This window comes from Zeugodacus cucurbitae, chromosome 4 (assembly GCF_028554725.1).
Source record: "Zeugodacus cucurbitae isolate PBARC_wt_2022May chromosome 4, idZeuCucr1.2, whole genome shotgun sequence".
Taxonomy (NCBI): domain Eukaryota; kingdom Metazoa; phylum Arthropoda; class Insecta; order Diptera; family Tephritidae; genus Zeugodacus; species Zeugodacus cucurbitae.
In genome coordinates, this window is record NC_071669.1 from 21284618 (window position 1) to 21309411 (window position 24794).

The 24794-nt window shown below is 35.0% G+C and overlaps 1 protein-coding gene across 3 annotated transcripts in view; it reads right to left on the reverse strand.

Moving 5' to 3' along the window:
* Positions 1-24794, reverse strand: part of LOC105217308 (guanylate cyclase 32E) — a 114486-nt gene that overhangs the window by 85793 nt on the left and 3899 nt on the right. For all 3 annotated transcript variants that reach the window (XM_054228832.1, XM_011192247.3, XM_054228831.1), the window contains exon 2: positions 23251-23558. The gene's annotated coding sequence lies outside the window, so the exon portion shown is untranslated. The remainder of the gene's footprint in view (positions 1-23250; positions 23559-24794) is intronic.

Sequence of the window (24794 nt, forward strand, 5' to 3'; positions counted from 1 at the left end):
AGCGCACACGTCAACAAACACAAGGAAGATTCGACATCGAGAAGCTGCAATCACAACCGACAGCCGAACGATTTTCTACTCGACTTGCACTCCTGCTCTCTGAGAGCACTCATCAGCATCTCGGTATAAGGGATCTGTGGGACGGCATATCAAACTCCTTACGTATAGCTGCAACCGAAACCATTGGCTTTCGGAAAAGCCAAAAAAACAGCTGGTATGACGAGGATTGTCGTCTCGCAGTGGAGAGAAAACAGACTGCCTACCTCGCAATGTTGCGATCGACCGCTACACGAGCGGGATGGGAAAGATACCGAGAGCTGAAGAGGGAAGCGAGACGCATTTGCAGACAAAAAAAGAAAGAGGCCGAAATGCGTGAGTATGAAGAGCTTGACAAGCTGGCCGACAGGGGTAATGCTCGAAAATTCTACGAAAAGATCCGGCGACTAACTGAAGGTTTCAAGACCGGAGCGCACTCCTGTAGGACCCCCAGAGGTGATCTAGTTATTGATGACCAGAATATACTGAGTTTGTGGAGGGAACACTTCTCCAGCCTGCTGAATGGCAGTGAAGGTACAACACCAGGAGATGGCGAACCCGATTCCCCAATCGACGACGATGGAGCTGATGTTCCATTGCCCGACCGTGAAGAAATTCGAATAGCAATTACCCGCTTGAAGAACAATAAGGCGGCGGGTGCCGATGGATTACCGGCCGAGCTATTCAAATACGGCGGCGAAGAGCTGATAAGGTGCTTGCATCAGCTTCTTTGCAGAATATGGTCGGAAGAAAGCATGCCTGACGATTGGAATCTCTGTGTACTCTGCCTAATACACAAAAAGGGAGACCCCACAATTTGCGCCAATTACCGTGGGATAAGCCTCCTCAACATCGCGTATAAGGTTCTGTCGAGCGTATTGTGTGAAAGACTAAAGCCCACCGTCAACAAACTGATTGGACCTTATCAGTGTGGCTTTAGACCTGGAAAATCAACAACGGACCAGATATTCACCATGCGCCAAATTTTGGAGAAGACCCGTGAAAATAGGATCGACACACACCATCTCTTTGTCGACTTTAAAGCTGCTTTCGACAGCACGAAAAGGAGCTGCCTTTATGCCGCGATGTCTGAATTTGGTATCCCCGCAAAACTAATACGGCTGTGTAAGCTGACGTTGAGCAACACCAAAAGCTCCGTCAGGATCGGGAAGGACCTCTCCGAGCCGTTCGATACCAGACGAGGTTTCAGACAAGGTGACTCACTCTCGTGTGATTTCTTTAACCTGATGCTGGAGAAAATAATACGAGCTGCAGAGCTAAACAGAGAAGGTACAATCTTCTATAAGAGTGTACAGCTTCTGGCGTACGCCGATGATATCGATATCATTGGAAACAACACCCGCGCCGTTAGTTCTGCTTTCTCCAGACTGGATAAGGAAGCGAAACGTATGGGTCTGGTGGTGAACGAGGACAAGACGAAATATCTCCTGTCGTCAAACAAACAGTCAGCGCATTCGCGTCTTGGCTCCCACGTCACTGTTGACAGTCATAACTTTGAAGTTGTAGATAATTTCGTCTACCTGGGAACCAGCATCAACAACACGAACAATGTCAGCCTGGAAATCCAACGCAGAATCACTCCTGGACTGAGTAGACAATTGAGAAGTAAAGTCCTGTCTAGACGAACAAACTCTACAAGTCTCTCATCATTCCCGTCCTACTTTACGGTGCAGAAGCGTGGACGTTGTCAACATCCGATGAGACGGCACTAGGAGTTTTCGAGAGAAAGGTTTTGCGGAAGATTTATGGTCCCTTAAGAATTAGCAACGGCGAATACCGCAGACGATGGAACGATGAGCTGTATGTGTTATTCGACGACATAGACATAGTCCAGCGAATAAAAAAACAGCGGCTACGCTGGCTAGGACATGTTGTTCGAATTTATGAAGGTGCTCCAGCTCTGAAAGTATTCGATGCAGTACCCGCTGGTGGAAGCAGAGGAAGGGGGAGACCTCCATTCCGATGGAAGGACCAGGTGGAGAGGATGTTTCAAAACCCTAATATTAAGTATATGGGAGCTAGGGGAAGTTATGACCCAATTTCACCCAATTTTTGTACAAAGATACATTATTGGAAGAAAAAGATTCGCTGAGAATTACTTTTAAATATCTAAAAGAATTACCGATATTTTCGGTTTCATTGGCACAGAGGTCTTCATGTTTGATACTTATCTGATACCTTGAAAAAATATAGTCCAATTTCGGATTTATAAATGCCACACCTCAAACGCAGTATTTGAGTAAAGTTTTATTCCGATATCTTTATTGATTCTTGATTTATAAAAAGTGTGTCAATGTGGTAACTAGGGGTGGTTGTTAACTGATTTTGGACCGTTATATCAGGATGTTAAGAAAATACTATGTACCAAATTACATTGAAATCGGTCGAGAAGTTCTTGAGATGTGATTTTTGACTCTAAAGTAGGCGACGCCAAGCTCGTTTTCAATTTCTTTTACAAATCTGAGTGCAATTTTTCTTTACCATTTTTTCTGTGAAATTTGGTGTTTCCATCGATCCAAAACCAACTCTCCCATTGTGCAAAGGAATACGTTATCAAGATATTTAAATTTTTACTCAAGCTCTATCTTGCATGAACAGGCGAACATCTGGATTTCAACTTTACTCTTTATCCTGATCATACTTTTATTTGCTCGAAACAACATGTTTCGAGAGTATAAAAATCGATCTACAAGATTAATAAAAAACTATATCATCTTCACACTCTTCTAACATTAACTATATTCGCACTTCCGAGTTATTCTTTATGATTAGTGCTGGTCCAAACAAATGTTGTGAGTATCTCCTCCATATACTTGTTCAATATTTAACCTATAAAAAAATTAATCAGATTATCCAATCTTCATATCCTTCAGCTCTTTTATTATTCTATTGTCGACACAATTAAATAACATAACGTATATCTTTCAAAGGCATCCCGTTTCATCTTGATATCCTATTATTTCCCATAAATTTAGCCATTTAGTAGTTAGTTCTTCTCTTTTTAGGAAAAATACTTTTAACTTCTTTTTTTCTTGTGCATTTTTATAGAACATTATTATATCCCATGGTCTTCCTACTCTCTATAGATCCTCTTTAGTTTAACACCTCACCTCAGCGTAACTCTTTCATAATTATATTTCTATAAATAACAGGTGTTTTTTTAGACGTGTGGCTTTCAAAAAAATACCCTTTACAAATTAACTAATTTCGATGTTTGGACTTCCAAGATCCATTCGTATTATGATAGAACTATTCCACCGAGATATCATCTAAAAAAACTTTTTTTTTGCATTTCATAGTATCAGTCCGATGTTTATACTTTCTTCGAACTTCAAAAGTACAAACTGATTTTTTTTTCTGATTTGAATTGACCCAATGCACTGCAACACACAGAAGTCTGTGCATTTATACTCAAATATTAAAATTCATAAGACAACTCCACCAACACACTACAGCCATCACGAGTTTTTCGAGTCCATTTAAGCCCCTACAACTGCTGGGCTGTCCAGCTGCTGCCAGGAAATTGATTACACCGACACAGTAAATTAAACAGACATTATCTGTGGCTTAAAAGTGGCACTCATCCGCAATGAACAGGCAGTAGCACTCAGACGCTACGATTTCGCAAAACTAACAAATGTGCGCATTAAGGGGAAAAGTTGAAGTTGAAGTTGAATTTTCAGCTTAACCCTTGACAGCCAAACTAACTTTTAACTGCCGTCCGCAAATCAGCAAACTACATAAATTCGAGTGTCATTTTAGGTAGAAACTGAGGGCAAGTAGAGGAGGATAAGTGTGGCAGTGTGAGAGACTGACAATTTGCTTGGTCAAAGTGTTGCTTGGTTTTGGTGTTAAAACACAGGCCGGCCATATCTGCCACGTCGGTAGTACGATAGTCGGATTGTCGGTGAGTCCGAGTGGTGGAAGGCCAATTCAGTTGCTGGCGAACTACAAGGCAGTTGTTGTAACAAGCTTGGGCGACACGCCCACCTCGGAGTGCATGCTTTGGGTGGTCAATGCTAATACGCCACTATCTAATACTGCCTTAGAGGCTAGAGCGCGCGGGGCATGCGGCCATGACTTTGTCACAACACAGACATTGCGTGCGGCGATTGCATGCAATAAAACTTATCAAGTGCACTTGTGGAGCGCACACAAAGTGGTTTAAGTCGGCGCCAAGAGCAACACTTTCAGTTAACAGTTGCAGGATGTTGCAGAGTGTGGTGGGTGTTGAGTTTAACCCATTTCAAAATTTCAAAAGCACAGCACAGCCAAGCTCTCGAAGGCACCCAACGAAAGCGAAAAGGACAACAACGTCATGAGTGTTGCCGGCTGACGGCTGCCAACTGCCAGTTGCATACAAATTGCTTCATGTTGCATGTTGTGCTGTGTGCAGTTGTGGGTTGCAATCATTTTATTTGTAGCATTTGTAAAACTCGTTGACTTAACATTTAATATATTTTCCTGTTTGCTCTTCCTCTTCCACAGAAAAAGTTTCACTTTAAAATAAATTCCTTTTTTAACTTGCCTTTGTAGTTTTTGTTGCAACAATATGTGGCATGCAGCAGCAGAAATTGAAAAAGTTTTCGCATTCACATTTTTTTCGGCGGATCAGTGTGTGTGTGTGTTTGCGTTTGTTGCAATCAAAAATTTTCATTTCTGTTGTTGTAATTTTCGTTGATGCGCGTTGAAGTGCCGCTGATGGCTTTTCAATTTCGTTTATTCCACTGCATTGCGTGGCGATTGCGCTGTCACTTTGATTGTCGGGCTTTCAGCAGTAAATTTGATTATCACCTGAACTTTAATGAAGTAGAGAGGACGGTGAATTGGTCATTGATGATGTTGTTCTGTGTTGTCGGGATTACATACATACATATTTATTTAAAAATAGCAATGAGTTGGAATGTATGCGTTTTAATGAGTCTACAGCAGACTAAATAATTGTTATGATCTCGATTATCGAAATAGTTAGTTTGAAGATATTCGAATAGCTCCAGAGGGTAGCTATCAAAACCACTAATGGTATAAATCATTTAAAGATGAACTCCTTATGCAAACCGTCCAAAATGACTCTTAAAAAGTTATACAACTTAACCACTAATTATTTCTCAATTCATTATACAATAGAGCATTTAACCTTTTCAGGGCAAGAAAAAGTATCTAGATAATCGTTTGAATGTTTAGTTGAAATGAGTTTTTGATCCATTTAATTTACTAACAAAACCATATAAAAACACAAAAAATTGTCCATCAAATACACATATTTCAAGCAATGATCTCGATAGATCGTTATGTGAAAGATGACATCCTTGCACATTATTCAAGTCAAAATTAAATTTACCTTCTTCGGCATTGCCGTTGATAACTTCTAAAATTCAATCGGGATGCCTATGAATTTGTTCATAAAAAGTGATTCAGAATATGATTCAAGGTTTTCACTAAATTTCAGTTCGTTCATAACCTAGTCTGCTCTGATACAAGACACTATTAAGGGGCTATACCAGTGTAACCCCGAATGTTTCGAATGTTTTTGGACATACTAAGGTCAGCTATATTTTAAGATTGTTTTTTTTTTGTACAAAAATATTGAAAAATAACGGAAATGCCAAAAAAAATTCCCCAACTGCTGACATGATTTGGGCGAATTTGTAGTTGAAACATTAAAATTCAAAAAGTTGAGGGTATTTCCTCTACAACATTTCCGATTTTTGAAAAATATCAAAAATTAACAAAAAAACAAAATGGGGGAAAAATGAAAAAAATAGTAATTTTTCACTGTATAGTAAATGTATTCAAGAATACTCAGTTTCAACGCCATTCAAGATACGACTTTGTCGATTTCACTGGATATTTTTGAAAGTATAAACTATCGAATAGGCAAAAATTGATTTTTTGAAAGTGTCACACTGGTATAATCCCTTAATTACCAATATCTACATGATTTCACACTCCAGAGATTTTGAGTTATATGGACATTTCTCTTTTGGTGGTAATACAATGATCTACACTTGGATATGAGAATGCTATAAGCGAGAGGAATAGTTCTGCTGAAAATGGAACTCTAAGACAGTAGTAAAATTCATCTATTGGGGTCAGGAGTAGTGAAAATAATGGAAGCCTGAAAGTTCCGATTTCATGTATGGCGATTTCTAGGCGACATGGTTTTCGTATTCATAGAGAGAGAGTTTCAAGTGATAAGGAAATTATTTTCATAGTTTATTTTTTATTGTCTTTCGGCAACTTAAATGTTGTGGCATATTTTATTTAACTGGGTAATTTGTGTAGAAGTTTAATGCATAATATTTAAGAATATACATATTTTGTTGCAAAACTAATACGGCTGTGTAAGTTGACGTTGAGCAACACCAAAAGCTCCGTAATGATTGGGAAGGACCTCTCCGAGCCGTTCGATACCAAACGAGGTTTCAGACAAGGTGACTCACTATCGTGCGACTTCTTTAACTTGATGCTGGAAAAAATAATACGAGATGCAGAGCTAAATAGAGAAGGTACAATCTTCTACAAGAGTGTTCAGCTGCTGGCGTACGCCGATGGTATTGATATCATCGGAAGCAACAACCGCGCCGTTTGCTCTGCTTTTTCCCGCATGGATAAGGAGGCGAAGCGAATGGATCTGGAGGTGAATGAGGACAAGACGAAATATCTCCAGTCATCAAGCAAACAGTCGGCGCACTCGCGTCTTGGCTCCCACGTCACTCTTGACAGTCATAGCTTCGAAGTTGTAGATAATTTCGTATTTCGTGGAACCAGTATCAAGCCTCGAAATCCAGCGCAGAATAACTCTTGCCAACCGGTGCTACTTTGGACTGAGTAGGCAATTGAACAGTAAAGTCCTCTCTCGACGAACCAAAATCAAACTCTACAAGTCGCTTATCATTCCCGTTCTGCTTTATGGTGCAGAAGCTTGGACGATGTCAACATCAGATGAGACGACACTAGGAGTTTTCGAGAGGAAAATTTTGCGCAAGATTTATGATCCTGAGAACATTGGCAACGAATAAAAACAGCGGCTACGGTGGCTAGGTCATGTTGTCCGAATGGACGAAAACATTCCAGCCCTGAAAGTGTTCGATGCAGTACCCGCCGGAGGAAGCCGAGGAAGGGGAAGGCCTCCACTCCGTTGAAGGGACCAGGTGGAAAGCGACCTGGTTACACTTGGAATCTCCAACTGGCGCCGAACTGCGAAGGAAAGAGAAGAGTGGCGCGCTCTCATCGATTCGGCTATAACCGGCTAAACGGTTGAACGCCAATCACATACATACATATTTTGTTGCGATTTGATGTGTTTTGGGGATCTTCTTATAAATTGGCGCTTATTGAAATGGCGCTGGTCGATTTATCAAGTTAAAAGTAAAGAAAAGGTATTACATAAAATGTAAACTATTTGGAGATGGCTAAACACTTTTACAATAGTTTCTTTTTTTGTATGTAGCGATATCCATTAATACATTAAGTTAAAATTAATAATTGTTTACGTAATATGGATGCAAGCGGTTCCGTTTGAAGATCAAAAATTTCCATTTTAATGGTTTAATTTTTAATTTTAATAGTGAAATGCAAAATATTTTTGTTTATCGCTACCCAAAGCTATAAAATACTTTTCTCACATATGAGTGTATGTATTTACAACAAAAACATGAGTTCGACGCACGAAATTTAATGGCGATGTGCGAAAAAGTTTACATACTATGACGGCTACAAAATTACAGGGAAACATTTGAATTGGGGTCACTATTTTATGTTTCTCATGGTTATTGCTCATTTCATTGTTGTCATACGCATAGTTGTTGTACGATATATATATACATTGTATACAATTGTTTATTACATGCAGAAATATATACATATATATATATGTATGTACGCAGCTTTCTTATCACCGTTACACACACCTGTGTGCGACTATCGCACACCCTAATTTGCAATGCAATAAATATAAAAGGCGCAACACAACAGCAACAACAACAATACATGGAAGAATTATGTACTTTTTTCGTGGCATAAGAAAGGCCAAGCGGCGCTGAAAATTGTGCGACGCGTACAACAGGAATTTAATTAAATTTATGCCGGCTCGTAAGTAAAGTGTGAAAAATCGCTTTTCAATCGAGTCGTGCGATGGGGTGCGCCCTCTGTGTGTGCGCACTTAACTTTGACGGGCATATCGCTATATACTGTGCCATGTTACTATGCTATCGGGTGCGTGTATGGGTTACAAAGCCACGGCGTGACTTTCAAAGCGAGCGGGCCATTGGTGCATGCAACCGCTTACACAGTGGCTACTTAATGTGTAGTATATTTGTTAGTGTTTTTGTGTTCCATAGAAACCACAATCGAGCGCTGAAAGTAATGATACCCACAACCACCCGCTCTGCCGTTTTAGTTTTCTTATCAACAACGGTAATTAAATGCTGCTGTTCACTGCTAAGCAAATGCGCGATTCGCATTACATTTGCGAATATGGCTTTAGTACGGATATGAATACATATATTCGTGTGTTTGTATATGTAATCCCCCTGTTGTGAGATGAGCTAGTTAGAAGTTGATAAGTACATACTATGTACATATATCCATAGTACTTAGCACTCTTAGAAGTGCTTATTTTATTAGTATTCACTTATGAGAGTATTAAATAGAGCGATAAACCTACAAAATTTCGATAAATCACGAGGTTATTCGTAAAACTGACCGAAAGGAATAGTTTTTCCATATACTATACTGTAGTCAGTCAAGAGTTTGTTTACATTTTGGGTCGAGAACATTGACTTTTAGCAGTGGTTTCTTTACATTTTGGCAGATGTCACTGACCTTTGGCAGTGGTTTCTTTACATTTTGGCAGATGTCACTGACCTTTGGCCAGGGTTTTTTTACCTTTTTTGCCGAGGTCAATGACCATTGGCCAGCTTTTGTTTACATTTTTGAGTCGAGGTAAATGACCTTTGACAGGGGTTTGCTTACATTTTCGGATGAGGTCAATGACCTTGGTTTTTATATATATTATTAGGGGTCAGGTTTGTTACGTGAGGTCTGGTTTATTTACATTTTTAAAAAAGAAAGTAAAAAATGTTAACATTGCGAAAATTTCCTGGAATGTTTAAAACTTTTTCAAAAAATCATTAAAAATTAAACTTAGTTTATTCGCATATAAATTTTCTTAAATGTCGCATATTTAATTTATACAAAGTTATATGGGTCACGAAATGTTGAGTTTTTGAAATTCTTTAAATGCGGTACTATTGAACTTTTGACTATTTTCGTGAAGGGAAATACATGTTTCAAGTTCGAATTTTATAAACTAAAGGAGATATGATAATATTGAAAATTGAAAATTTATATTCGAAAAATTTAAAATATTATTGTAATTTGTATGGAAGATATTGGTCAGGCTGAATTTTTAAATTTTCGTTTTTTTTCCAATTTTTGATTTCAAAATAATCGATGTGAAAATAAGCAGCAGTTGTGCGGACAGCAAAGCTATATATTGGAATATTTTCGAAAAAAAATTAATCATAAATGAGATCGAGATGTAGCAACACACATTCAGGATTTGTCGAAATTGGAATATAACTTTTTAAGGCCGCAGATACCGAATATGGGGTTCAGCGTCTATTGCTAATTTTTTAACGAAAGTGTCCATAATGTCTGAGGTTTTCTAAAGAGACTCTTTTCCTTACAATAGTGTGCCTCTGTACCAAAATATATCTGATATAATATTCGGATTATAGAGAACAGTCTTAATAGTAAAGTAGCAAAGCTCACTTCTTCGGTAGGCGACAACAAAAAATTTATTTTATGCCCAATGTATAGAATTTATTTTTGAGTGCAAGCCATAAAGGCAGATATCTGTATTTTTCATGCTTTGCAAAATACACAATTCACGGCCTAAAAAATAATAGCAACAAAAAAGACAAATAAACAAACAGCAACTACAGTTAAAATAAACTCAACACAATCCACGTAAATAATAGGAACTGCAATAAAAAAGTCATAAACACACTTTCCGCTGTTGATTGTGTCCGCTAAAAAATGAAATAAAATTAAAATAAAGTAGTAGCTGACATTTGCCTCGTACTGTCAACAACGCGGGAGGGGAAATAATAAACAAAACGAGCGGCACAAAAACGTAGAAATAGAGTGATAAGAGCGCCAAATGGTATGCTGGTAGATACATATAGGATATGACAATGTTGTTGGCGGCAGCAGGTGTTGCACGTCGGCTCTGCAGGCCGCCATTCACACTTAATTGACAACGCCGTAGGGAGGCTGTTGGTAGTAAATTTTTAACCTACATCTGTGGACTTGGCAGAAGAACTCATTTATTTGATGAAGTGGCAACAAAAACAGTATGCTTTGTTAGGCCATTATATTATAAACTAGTCATACTTTTTTTACAACAGAATAGTAGCATAAAGAAGAAAAAACATAGTCATTTGAAGGGCAACACTGTTAAAGTCGGCTTATCTTTTGAGCAAATGTTAGTCGAACTGTTAGGAATAATAAATAAGTATAAGCTTTCCGATCATTAATTTAATTTTAAACGTTTAAAGACATAGAAACATCTAAGAAATTCTCATTGTGACGAATAGTTATCACTTTTCACTCTTAAGAGATAATTGAGTATTGAGTTGGTATGCTAACACAAATTTTTCTAGTGATCTCTCCTAAACATTCTTTTGCCGAAAAATGAGCCAAGTTGCCTCGTCCAAAAAAATTAAACAGTGGCTTTTAATCTAACCGTTAAATATGTTAAGAGTCTCTGTAAATGCTCACACGCTGTTTTTGAGCACAATTTTCTTCCTCCTTCTTCGCTGTCATTAATAAGGTTGAATGGAATGAAACAAGCTTTCTTAGCTCTCACTGAGCTCGAAAAGAAATGATCCACATCACATTTGATTCCGGATCGAGTATAGGTCTGACTGTTGAATTGTAGTTAAGAAATGAAAGTAGCAGCTTAGTAGTGCAAAGAAAATGACGAACTATGTTCCTGATAACGAGATATGTGATAGCCTTTTCGCACAGCCAAATTAATTAAATACATTAAGATTATAATTGAGAAACCAGTTTTGCCCTTCACACTTATTAACGATCAACACTTCGATTAACGATCAACTGTTATATATTTTTTTGCTGTTCATAAGAAGTTGGTAAGCTTCAACAGCTGATTGCTATGTTATCAATAACCACAACCAAATTTACAGAGTGGAACAGTTCCAACTCGATATGTATTAGATTAAAAATTTTATGAGACTTTTTGTATGATAAATCGTTCTAAATCACTGCTTTAATCGAGCAAAGGCCGGTTAATTGAACAATTGACTTCTGTGCGAAAAGGCTATAAGGCCAGATTGGAATAGGTAATTCGATCCATCTTTTCGAGTAATAATAATCATTTTTATTTTTCAGCGTTAACCCTCTGAAATTGGAAAAAACTGTTTGCAAGAAGATAGTAAGCTGTTCCACCTTATTTACTTAATATTTAAACTCACAACCTTAACAAAGATTCCTACATATGCGGTGTGAAACAAGGTGACTTTTATCACCTCAAAACAAACAAACGAAATAAAGACATTGTTAAACCAGATAAACACTCCCAAATCACACGTACTGCACAAAAAAATAAAACAAATACTAGAATTCCACCAACTTTGGTCTCGAGAGTGTGGTTCATTCAACCGGCACTTGAGAAACGTTTGAAAAGAAAAGAAATACAAAAGAAAAAAATTAAGTTTTTAGGCGGAGTTTTTCGGGCGATGAAATCACGTATGCCGCAGCATCTCGATACCCAAGTGGCACTTAGCGGCAGACGTTCCCAACACTTGGCTATGCTGCAGCACTTGGCAACTACAGCTATAAAATTACCTAGTATTCCACCCACACCACCACCTTTACGAGCCGTAAACGAACCGCAAATCACACCGTTAAGTGACAGATTTGTCGGCAACACGGTGAGCGCCGGAGTTGGGCGCTCGTTTGCCTACAATGGTATGTGGTAAAAGTTGTGTAAAGGTGTAATCGCTTATATTTGAGTAGCTGAAACAGAATCTGGCATTGACTTACAATGAATATGAATTTCTATGAGGGTGACTAGATTAGTCTGCTAATTTTGTAAAATAAGTTATTTATTCTTTTGTTGAACTCAGATTTTTTTTTTTTCAAGTTTAACAGAAGTAAGTACCCGATATATGTGGAGTTCACGTTTCTCAGAACAGAACTAAAATTAATGGCAGAACTTTGGGATGAGGCTGAAACTAATCTGATTAATCTACTCCCAAGATTATGATTAGGGAAACTACAGTTGGTTGGAAATTGTTTTACTAGCTCCCAGCTTTAAAGACCTTGTCCAAATTCTTGCACTCACTTATTAAAATCACTTACCATAGAATGATCATACATAGTTAATTATTTCAAAATTTATCTCTGTTGTGATACGAACTACTTTGAAGCTTACACTTTTTCTAGTTATTTGAGGTGTTTCTTCTTCTATTTTTAGTGTGGGGCATATTCCCAATTCGATTTGCTTAAAAGTATAAAGCTTTTCATTCAAAACTTTATTACAAGTGAGGTTCACTAGTTGTCAATTAAATTTTATTTAGCTGCGCACTGGATGTGTCATTCTCCAATGCAAATACATTATATTGTGCGTTTCAAACGTTTCACGATGACAGAGTGTCTAAACACAAAAGGCTTTGATGTACATTGTGTGCACATCATTATGCATTCTGATTGCGAAGAATTTCGGAAAATTTAAAGGTTTCGCATTGTACGAGTAGTTTATGAGCTCGTCAATCACAGTGGAATTTTTAGTTGCATAAACCTCTGGCGATCAACCACAAAGAGGACTTACTAAGACTCACATACATTATATATTGATTTTGTTGCGGTTATAATAACTACATATGAAAGAACGAAAGACTCTGGGAATAGTGTTATATCTCATCTCTCGAATAGCTGAGTATCGAACTCATGATCTCAGGAGCTTTAAGAAATAAGTTGACAGAGATCTTTATTACTTCCTAAAGGCATCACTGCCAGATATAAGAATTAAGAACAGGTTCGCTAACTAGATATAGATTATGATGAAAAAGGTTTATATAAAAACAATATATTTCAGAAGGGTCAGTGATGACTTATGAACGCTTAGAAACATAGCAAGTAAGTAAGGTAAAATGATGGAGCTCTGATCTTTAAAATTATTAGATTGAGATTTATGAACAATGAGATATTATTCTTGGTTAAACGATCTACATTATATTAGATTCTAATTACAATTCTAAACGGACAACGTAGTTATTTTAAGTATGGCTCTCTATAACAGTTTACTTGGGACTTTTAATTCAGATCTTGGTTGTTGATGCCTTAACTATTTATTAAAGTATGACATCTCTAGCGCCAAATATTATATTTTATTTAAGAAAATAAGTGTAATAAAGTTTTCTATAGGTGGGTTGAACTCGATTTGGAATTTTTAATAGAAACAATTTCATAAAAAACAAGTTCAAAAAATAATTGTCAAATATTCATATCCCTCTCCATAGTGAATTTGATCTTTATGTCGCTTCCTGAGGAGTTTCACTTGGCCACGTGTAATTTGTTGGCTCGTAGAGGTTATAAAATTTGTAGAGTTTTACGATCATTTATATATGTACATATATAAATCGACTATTTTCGGTCTACTGATTATGCAAGGTTCGGTAATTGATTGACGTTTTTATATTGGAGCAATACAAATAAGATGAAAATAAAATTTACATCATACTATAAACTATTTCAGGGCGTGATAATCTATATAGAACTTGATAATGAGTTGGATTTCAATAGTAGCATTTAACAGTAGCTAAAATGGGTGCGAATTGTTCCCAGTTTTCAATTTTTATTGTAGATATGTATCTAAATGATTGTTGATTGTTAAAATTTGTAGAGTGGTGATAAAATTACTGCGTGGGAAAACCCATTTGCGCAAGGAGTGGCGAGTAGACAAGCGACGAGTGTTATTTACTATAACGACTCTACTCTCAGGAAATATTTATACACACTATCGATCGTTTATTGCACCCTTGAGATCTCTGACATTGAGTTGAATCATCGCTAGCGTCGGAATTGGAATATTCCGGAGGAAGTTTTGCTGCTAAATATGAGATCTCTTATTGGAACACGATAGAATGATAAGTTTTTGACGAGTTTTTTCTAGTAAAATGGGGAGGCTCTTACTAAATAGAGTAAGTTTTAAAAAGCTTAGTCTAATTTTCTCTTAGACAGTAGACTAGTGTTCTCTTTAGATCGGGTTCAAATGAACAAGTGAAACTAAATTTATGACTAATAGTGCCCCAGATGTGTGATAACTCTTAATAAACAATAAAGGTTAATTTTTTCACTAAAGCCTTATATATCGACTATCTGTCCTTACGAAGTAATTTATACCACATATATCGATCAACATGTAAGACAACTTAATGGGGTTGTGCAAGCATATTTTTTAATCAAATCGTACTTTGGTGCTAAAAATAGATGTAATCAGAACTTTTCCTAAATTCCTTATACCAATTATGTAGATGTTATCCCTCCTAGCTTCTAATTGAATAAAATATATTTGTATATAATATTTATGAACTAAATTATTTTCTTGGGAAAACTCAAGATTATTTTCACAGTTAGACAACAGTAATTGCCTCAGTGATTTCCATTTCATTCACTTTTTTTGATAATTTCTCTACAATATGACACCAAATGTTCCCAAAAAGCTATCAAAGTTGCACAGCAACAGAATAAAATGCCGAGCCCATTAATCATGAACGCTCTGGAGCAAACCAAAAATAGAAAACAACAAAAACATTTGATTGTGAGTGGTCAGTGCGGACCGGGCGCCGCGTGCCGAGGCAGAAAAATGCGTAAATGAACATTTTCATTATATATAAATAAAAGCAACAACAATTCATATACTTTAACGCATTTCAATATGAATTTATGCATACTATATATAATATGAAAATTTATATGTACGTCCGTTTGTATGCGCTTATTTATAATGCACATTATCACATGGACATAAATGAACGCGGGAATTTTTCATTTAAATGAATGAGAAATTAAAATAAAAAAAAACAATCGAGAAAATATATGAAAACCAAAACAGAAACAGCAACTGCATTCAAGTTAAATTATTGCATTTATTTTCGAAAACAAAACAAATGCACCAAAAACAAACGCAACAACAACACTATGGCGAGAAGTCAGTGCATAAATAAACAAGAAATGAAAAAATAAGAACTCAAATTAATTATAATAATGCCGCTCGTCGTACATTGTATGCTGATATTACAACAAAAGAGCGGGCGTACATACTATGTGCATGATAATAAAACAACAAAAACAACAATAATAATGAAATTGCCGATTGACCCACTGCCACTGAAATCAACTTCAACGCCCCACCCGGCGTTTGCTGGGACCGACAAGACGACACAAATGAGCTGTCGGCATTTGCGCACACAGTTACAATGGAATGCTTGTGGATGTGTGTGTTTGATAGAAGGGTGCTTCAATATGTGCGTATGCTCATATTAGTCATCACAAGATCTTCTTAGATTTTCAAGAACTTGGAGTCAATTTTATGTAGTTTGGACTGATAACACAGCCACACAAAAAAAATTGGTTCTGACCTGAGGATATTATTATGTGTACCTTATGTTTTTTGAATCACTAAATCGCAGATTTCCAGATCCATTGGGGTTAACGAGATTATAATTTTATAAAACAATATGGCATACAGCGATTTTAAAAATTCATAGGATTCGCTTAAAGTTCGCTACTCGGGGGGTTTTTGGGATCAAGGACTACGAATCCGTTGTCGGTTTTGCAAAATTAAAAATGGCGGAACCAGTATGGCGGACACTTTTTTGATAAATTAATCGAATTCACTGGAAACTCTAATTTAATCGTGATTAATTTACTCGTTGTTTCAAAAATTCAAAATGGCCAAAAATACACATTTTAAAAATATATTTATATTGTTTATATGTTTAAAAAATGGATTAAAGTTGTGTTTTTATTCCACCATGTTTGAGTTTAAAACCACGAAAAACTAAACAGCTTTAAAAAATAATATTGAGTAACATTAAAAGCTAAATAAAATTTGAGAAGGATCTCGGCAAGTCGAATAACTCTAAAAAAGGATTGATTGGGACAAACGAATGATTATTTTAACCTTCTTTCCCAAGCCTGAATATTGTACTGCGGCAACTTAGGTGAATATAGGCAATGTGAAAAGTTTTCTATAACCCATGAATGATACAATCGGTTCAGCGTATTCTGTTTTTGTCTCCCTTGTTACTGATGATATCGATCGTTTAAGGAAGTTTCGCCTACCTTGCAAGCCTTATGGATGATATTACAGACTCAACAACTTAGTAGAAAATCCTAATTCACATAAATTTATAAATACATAGATTTTGGAGTGTTTTATGAGGTTAAACGTATCGTAGTTGTAATGAAGTTTTAATAGAAAAATTGTGAGTTTTAAACGACTATAAAATTAAGAAATAATAATTCAAAATCAAAAATAAAATTTCAAAAATCAGACCATAACTTAGGGAGCATAACTGTGACAATTGAAAAAATGAAGTTGAATTAACATAAGATTATTGTTGTCTTATATTTGCCAAATATGAACAGCTGTCTTAAAATATAAAATGTGTAAGCAACTACAAAATATACCGTTGATTGTAATATAAAACTGTACTGCTGGATACCCCATTAAACTGGTACATGCTATCAATTTTCAAGTTTATAGATTATGTCAATTTAATTTATGCCGGTTTGCTTGTTCGATTTGCCACGTGTCAAGGTTTCAAAATTAAGCATGTACAGGCAACAAAGAAATATATAATGCTAATTTACACCAAATGCATATTTATAGTTTATTAATACTACTACTGCATACTATTGTATCTTCTGTTTTGGTACAGATTTATACTAGTTGCTTGTTCGATTTACCACGTGTCAATGTTTGAAAATATATACAAATATTATTCGAAAATATGTAGTTGAATTGCATGATCTAAAAAACAGTTCTATTGTGTCACCCATTATTTAATAATGAATGTAACTTAAAAAGTAAATACGAGAATTACATATGTACATATACTTCATTTACTGGTTAAGAGACAATGACTTGTCTAACAGTCAGCTGGGTTAAACTTATAGTCAAATTGACGTTTTGCCAATGCCATCTGTGGAAGATGCAAATATGCAATCGAATTTATTAATATACATTTATTCCACACATATTTGAGTACTCATGTATGTTTGTATGTGAAATGTGCTTGCCTTTTTGTTGTGGTTTGCAATATTTCGTATGGATTTCTGTTGTGCCGCGCAGCTGATTGATACAAGCTTCGCCAATCGCCTCGATCGCCTTGCAACAAAGCAATGAATTTTATATTAATTTAATATGTAGAGGCATGCTTTTGAAGCAGATAAAGAAGCTGACTGCAAATGGAAATATGTGGAGTATTTAAGGAATGGGGGTATTACGAATACTCGTACAATGTAACAGTCGTCACAATTTCATATTTTTATATAAATATATGTTATTCAAGGGAATTTATTTATTATTGTGAAGTAATATACCGTTTATACAGACAGCCGGCAGTTAATGCTTACTAGGGTGTGTTGCATGCTTCTTAATTGTGTATATGTGAATATTCATATAATAATGAGATATTAAAAAATATTTTCCATATAATAACTATCGACATTTTTCGAAACGAAGCTTAGAGTCTTGGTCTGAGTCCAATATGGTTACTCCAGAATTTAGAAATAAAATAATCATCCGAAGAACTAAGTCTTACTTCTAATCACAGCCTCTCGGCTGAACAGACACGAATAAGTTTCACCTAAAATAAATCAACTCATCGAAAGGGCCTTAAAACATTTTTATTTAATCAACCATAACTATGGTCAGGCTGGTGTGCCGAGTATATGTTCCTTGGCCTAATATCTCCTACAATAGAACTTTATTTTTTTAAGGTTGATGAAGCCCCTTACTCACACTAACACCATCATATCAGACAATTGTAGTAAATAATGAAAAAAATATTTTTTATAAAGAAAACTAGTCATAGTAGTTCAGACACAGAAAAAACCTGCTGCTAAGTCTCTGTTCCGTGTTTTTTTCGACCGAACTGACTAGATATTGGTTAAGCGGAATGATTTTTAACTAAAGCTTCTTTAGCATACTGGAAACTAAACAACTCTTATTCATTTTGAAAGTCTGAGAGAAATGCCTAATTGACCACATAGTTTAGTATACACAACCTTAACTCTTAATTAAGAGAAACTTTTTCGGCCAGTATTTACTTATCAAAGTCACGACGAACACAAATACGAACCGTACCTTCCGAAAATAAATATCTAAACAATCCAGATTTGTGCAAGATGAAAGCTATCTATGGCTTCTAAATAGAATGCTAGCTTCAAGAAATTGAAATCAAGCCCTCTTATATTTTATATGGAATTGTCTATATTATATCCTATAGGTGTGAGTCAAGCCTTTTGTTTTTCATCTTGACTACAAAGATAGTAAAGACATAATCATAATAAAAGCTTTTACTTGTTAACCTTCACTAGATCCCATACACTATATTTAGATATCTATGCATGAGCTTGTGAATGTCCCAAAATAATTTTAGCTACAGTCACTTGCATTCTTTCCTCATTTATAAATGTACTTGGCGCCATCTTAATGAAAATTTTCGACGCTTTTGTCTCTTAAAATTTATTTTTAATTTGCAAGCGTTTGGCATATGTCAATTGCATCAAGAAACGTCACTCCAACGAACGGCCTTAAGTGTTGCATACTTTTTTAGTGCATTCGAACATGAATACTTGCATACAAGCAGCAAATGTGTCAGCAATTATGAGGAGCTATACAAAAAAGGGCCGAAAATTACTATGTAAAGGTTGACATGAGTCATAAAAAGGCAAACCATAAAATTTGTTTATATGTAAATCTGTATTGTAGTACGAGTATGTGCTTGTTGTCTCGTCGAAAATATGGATTACACTTTGTCTATCTGTTGTCCATCTACAATATATTTGTTTTCACGTATCGGTTTATAACTAACACGTACTGTGCTGTGAGTAAGAATTAGTAATAACTAGTAACTATAGTACTCCTATATACTTCTCTTATATTTAAATATGAGCATATATATATATATATATATGTTTTATATGAGGATGGATTGACAAGAAAGTTAAATGTACGTTTGCTGATATTTAAGACATCTCGTAGAAGAAACAAAGTATGATATTGTTCTGGTATTGGAATCTTCGTAAAACAAAGAGAACCAGAACGCTTGTGTATCTTAAACGTCTTTAAATGTAATGGTCTCTAAAAGTATTTGCTTTGGAATTTTATACTTTATTTTTACCTAGATTAATGAATAGGAAGGCAGTTGATAATTGTACTAATTGGACTAAATACACTTAGAATGGACTACTTCCTGAAACCAACTAAAATCACTCATAAATGTAAATCACTTTCTGATTAAGGTTTTGCCAGAAAAATTCATAAAAAATGATAAATAATAATTTCTAAATATGTATATACATAATTAGGTTCCCGAAACACATTTCGTAAAATCAATGAGCCGTTCAAAAACTAGAGAGTTTTAAGAAGTTGAGCACATTAATAAAATACAAAATACTTAATAGCAAGGATTTTTAGTTCTCAAAAAAATGTTGCATCCCAATGCACATAGTTAAAAGATCATTTATAAATCTATGGCCGATTAGAAATATGTTTCAACCATAACATAATTGCACCTTTTGTGTTTTAGTGTCAACACTTTTTCAGGTAACCCTATTTTCTAATAGGTTTAATATTTGCATCTCTCATTCCTCATTTAGGGAAGCATTCCTTTTTATCATTTCAAGATACAGTGTGAAATCGGACTACAACCACGCCTACTTTACATATAATATAACACAATATTACATTCAAACTTATTTCCTTTATAAATCAAGTTACCTAAACATGCTTGAAATCGAACTATACTTTTTCAATGTCCTTGTTACCGAATTTCAGTGCCTATGGCTGACTTTATACCGAGAATATAGTGATCCCGGCTTAAGTTCCCCCCCGTTTAAGTGCCTTTCCCGCTTAAGTGACAATATTTTGCGGCATCGTTGTTTTTTCTCTAAATTTACATATAAAATACGCCGGTTAAGAGCCTCCGCTTAAGTGCCTATCTCGCTTAAATGCCTGTAATATTTAAGTCACAAATACAAAATTGTCTGCAAATTTTCCTCTTTTAAGTGCCTTTTACTATTTTTGACATTGAATGTGCTGAGTATTGTCAAAAGGAAAACATATACATAGCACTGTAATGTTTTTTCCCATATTTATTGCTATTAGTAAGTATTTGTGTTATTAATAAGAAATATTTCATTCTAAGATAAGAAATATTAGATCGAAATATTTGAGAAAAAGGTAAGTACCTCGAGGCACTTAAGCGGGATTCATTTGAGTGCCTTTCCTAAGTGTCTCGAAAGTCTTGCATGTTAAGAACGAGCACTTAAGCGGGGATTACTGTATTAGTCAAGCTGTGAGATATCTAAATAAAAGTTAGTGGATATATTTTCTTGATAATGCTAAAATACTTACTAAAAAGGGATAAAATTGGTTCAATCTTTTAGATCAGATCTAAATAATGTAAGAGTTTCCAAACAACCGGTTGGCTTTATACCGCATATATCAGTCTCAACAAAATAAAGCAAACATATGTATAATCTCGGATATACTATTGGTGGTGAAAATGAGAGATACATAAAATGATTTGTGTTATTTTAGTGGACTTTATACTGAACTAGCAGACCCGGCGAACTTCGTACCGCCTTAGTGTAAATTTGATGCACTACTTTATTTTGTATAGCTGACCTATCTTATGTATGCGTACCTATTCAATTTGAACTGGAATCTATAATATCCTCCATATAAAAATGAATACCTATAACAAATTGTTTGTATGGGAGATTAGAAAAGTGTGAATTTTAGACATTTTCAGGCAATTTTTCTAAAATTTTCTCTCCGTAAGAACCATTCTCAAACCCCCTGGAATACACACAAAAAGAATCAGCCAAATCGGTCAAGCCGTTTTAATGCTATGTCGTGACAATGGAAAACGGGTTTCATTTTTATACTCTCGCAACAAAGTTGCTAAGAGAGTATTATAGGTTTGTTCACATAACGGTTGTTTGTAACACCCAAAACTAAACGAGTTAGATATAGGGTTATATATACCAAAGTGATCAGGGTGAAAAGTGGAGTTCAAATCCGAATGTCTATAAAAATTAAGATATCTTGATGAAACTTGGCACACTTATTTTTTGGCACCATAGGAAGGTTGCTTTCGAAAATGAGCAAAATCGGACCACTGCCACGCCCACAAAATGGCGAAAACCGTAAAAACGTAAAGTGCCATATTTAAGCCATAAATAAAGCTATGGAAATAAAATTTGGTATGAAGGATCACACTATGAAGGGGCATATTTGGATGTAATTTTTTTGGGGAGGTGGGCGTGGCCCTGCCCCCAAATAGGTTTTTTGTACATATCTCGGAAACCAATAGAGCTATATAAACCAAACTTTCTGCAGTCTTTTTTTTAGTCACTTTTTAATACAGTCCAAAAATTAAAGAAATCGAATAATAACCACGCCCACCTCTCATACAAAGGTTCGGTTGAAAAGTACTAAAAGTGGGTTAACTCACCAACGAATAACGTCTGAAACACTAAATTTCACATAAGAATTGGCAGATGGAAGCTGCACTCAGATTTTTTTACAAAATGGAAAATGGGCGTGGCGTCGCCCACTTATGGGTCAAAAACCATATCTCAGGAACTACTCGACCGATTTCAATGAAACTTGGTTTGTAATAGTTTCCTTACATCCCAATAATATGTTGTGAAAATAGGCCAAATCGCTCCACAACCACGCCTACTTCCTATATACCAGAACTTTGAAGACGATCTGAATCGGTTACTTTACAATATATAAAGTAAGCACTAGTGAAGATATCAGTGCAGAACTTTGCACAAATACTATGTTTATAGTGTGGCAGCCCCATTCTAAAAATCGCCGAAATCGGATCATAGGTTTTTAAGGCCCATATATCGAACACGAGGACCTCGGCGCTTCTAACCTAATATTATGGTTTCCAACTTTCAATGGACTTTATACAATATTTATGACGAATATGTGGGTCAAATTGTGTATTATATAATATAAATAAAGTTAAATAAATAAATTGCGAGAGTATAAAATGTTCGGTTACACCCGAACTTAGGCCCTTACTTACTTGTTATATATATAGATTATTATCAAGCGACAATTATTTTTAATTCCGCACAGGGCCATTCAAAAATTTCAAAATTTTTAACTCGTGATATCTTTTGAATGGAATGTCAGAATCTAATAATTCAAAAAGTTATATAAAGGTTTTGAAGCGATCTTAAATAATAAATCATTTATTTCGCTAAGGATTAATACTAAGGTATAAATAAAGAGCCTTTTCAAGTAGTGGTATTTTAATTAATTTTTTTATATAAAATCGCTTATTGTGACAAAACTGTAATAGTTAGAGGTATGATGTCGCGACGTTTTTTGTAGATAATGATAAGTTCTACAAAATTGTAGTACATCACTACTTTGTTATATCTTCAATCGTTTTCGCAGCATTCGCGATTAAAGAAAGTTGTTTGGTATTTTTTTTACATTATCGGATTTTTGGTAAGGAACCCTATTTTTTTTTTAAACTAAATATAGCCTATGTCACTCAGGGATAGTATAGCTTTCCAACGGTGAACGAATTTTTCAAATCGGTTCAGTAGTTTCGGAGCCTATTCGAGACAAACAAACAAAAAAACAAACATTTCCTCTTTATAATATTAGTATAGATATATGGATCACATTGTAAGTTGTCGTAATAAAAATTTGTGAAAATTTATTTGGAAGTATACCTTGGTCTAATACCAAGAGTAGATGGAATCGTTCCACAACTTGATTTGGATTCGATTTTTTTTTTATTGCTAAAATATGGATATAACGGTTCCCCCGAATTCGGACTACCTTACTTGATAATTAAACTCATATGTTTTAAAAATTTCAATACATACCTTTATAGATATAGCATATATTTCACTTTATGAGTATACATATATGCAATATATTACATATTTATCAATAATAAATTTGATCTGTCATCGCTGGTGATTCACTTGAAATATTGACATATTTTTTGCAATTTTGTCTTGTCAAATATTTTATTTAAAATTTTCAAATTTAATTAATAATATTATGTATGTATACACTGAACATTTATTTATTTATATGCATGTAGACACTCATATACAAACAAAACATAAATTTTTAATTTCACTGCAAAATCACACTTGCCAATTTGATACAGAAGAAAATGGTCGCGCTAAAAGAAATTATATAAATGTTTTTTATTTTTTATTTTATCTTATTTATTTAATGCCACTTGCCAAGAAATTAAATATTTTTTTCTTTATTTTCCTTCATAAAATCTTTTATTTTCGCATTTCACTTTCATCTGAGCTTTTCGCCAAAAAAAAAACTTTTGTGTCTGCGATATGAAATCATGTAACCAGCAAAATGTTAATTTTTCACATGTGTCCAAAAACAAAAGACGACACATGCACACACACGCACAGCGCACACTCACGCATAAAATATAAACATTTTAATGAATTTTGAGGCAAAGACAATAAGCACATGGCAAAGAAATTAGTTCAACGTTGCGGCAAACTAAGCATAAAACAAGGAAAAGTGCACACAAAATTAGGCGATTAAAATTGTTGTCACGTTTCTGCGAAGACATTAAAAGTCTAAAAAGGGGAAAAAACCAAAGCGACGGCGACGGGGGTGTGGAAGGTACTCGCGCTCATACTGAGTAAGTTAGCCAAATTTGCTGGAGACTCACGCTTTTATTTGAATTTTTAATTTTTGAAAATTTTATTTATTTGTTGTTGCTGTTGTTGTTGTGCTTTTATTTTTAGCCATGATAACGTGTGTTTTTCATATTTGCTGTTGATCTACGCATAAATTACAAGTACTTGAAGTCATATTTGTTGAGACATTAAATTTGACGTATTTCTATTTGATTAGCAGTGAGCGTAGTGGGCTGGCAAGCACAGCAGCAGTTCGCAAACTCTATTAATTTAATTTTATTTGCTCGCTAAACGCTAAACTTTTTCATTCAATATGTGAAATGGTCTGTGGAAAATTGGAAACGCAAACAGCGACAGAGGTGGCGCACGTCACGACTGGAAGCCTTCGAAGACAAAATTGTTAGCATTTTTCAGCATTTTATTGTTGGCTTTTATATATTTTTTATTAATAATAACTTGTTTTCTTTGTCATTTTGCACTGGTAGACGGAGATACATAAATCTTCCAAATTCAAAATTAGAAATTTTGAACATAAATCTTTTAGTGAAATTTCTAGCAATTCATTAAAATGAAGTGGAAACTATTTTGTGAAAAAATTTCATATTCTGTGTATCAAAAAATAAATATTTTAATTAAAAAGTGTGCCAAAACGCATAGAGGCTTAGTAGTGGTATTTAGTACACATTTTTGTTGCTTTTTATTAACATATTCATTTAAAAATTTAACTCGAACATTTATATCACTAT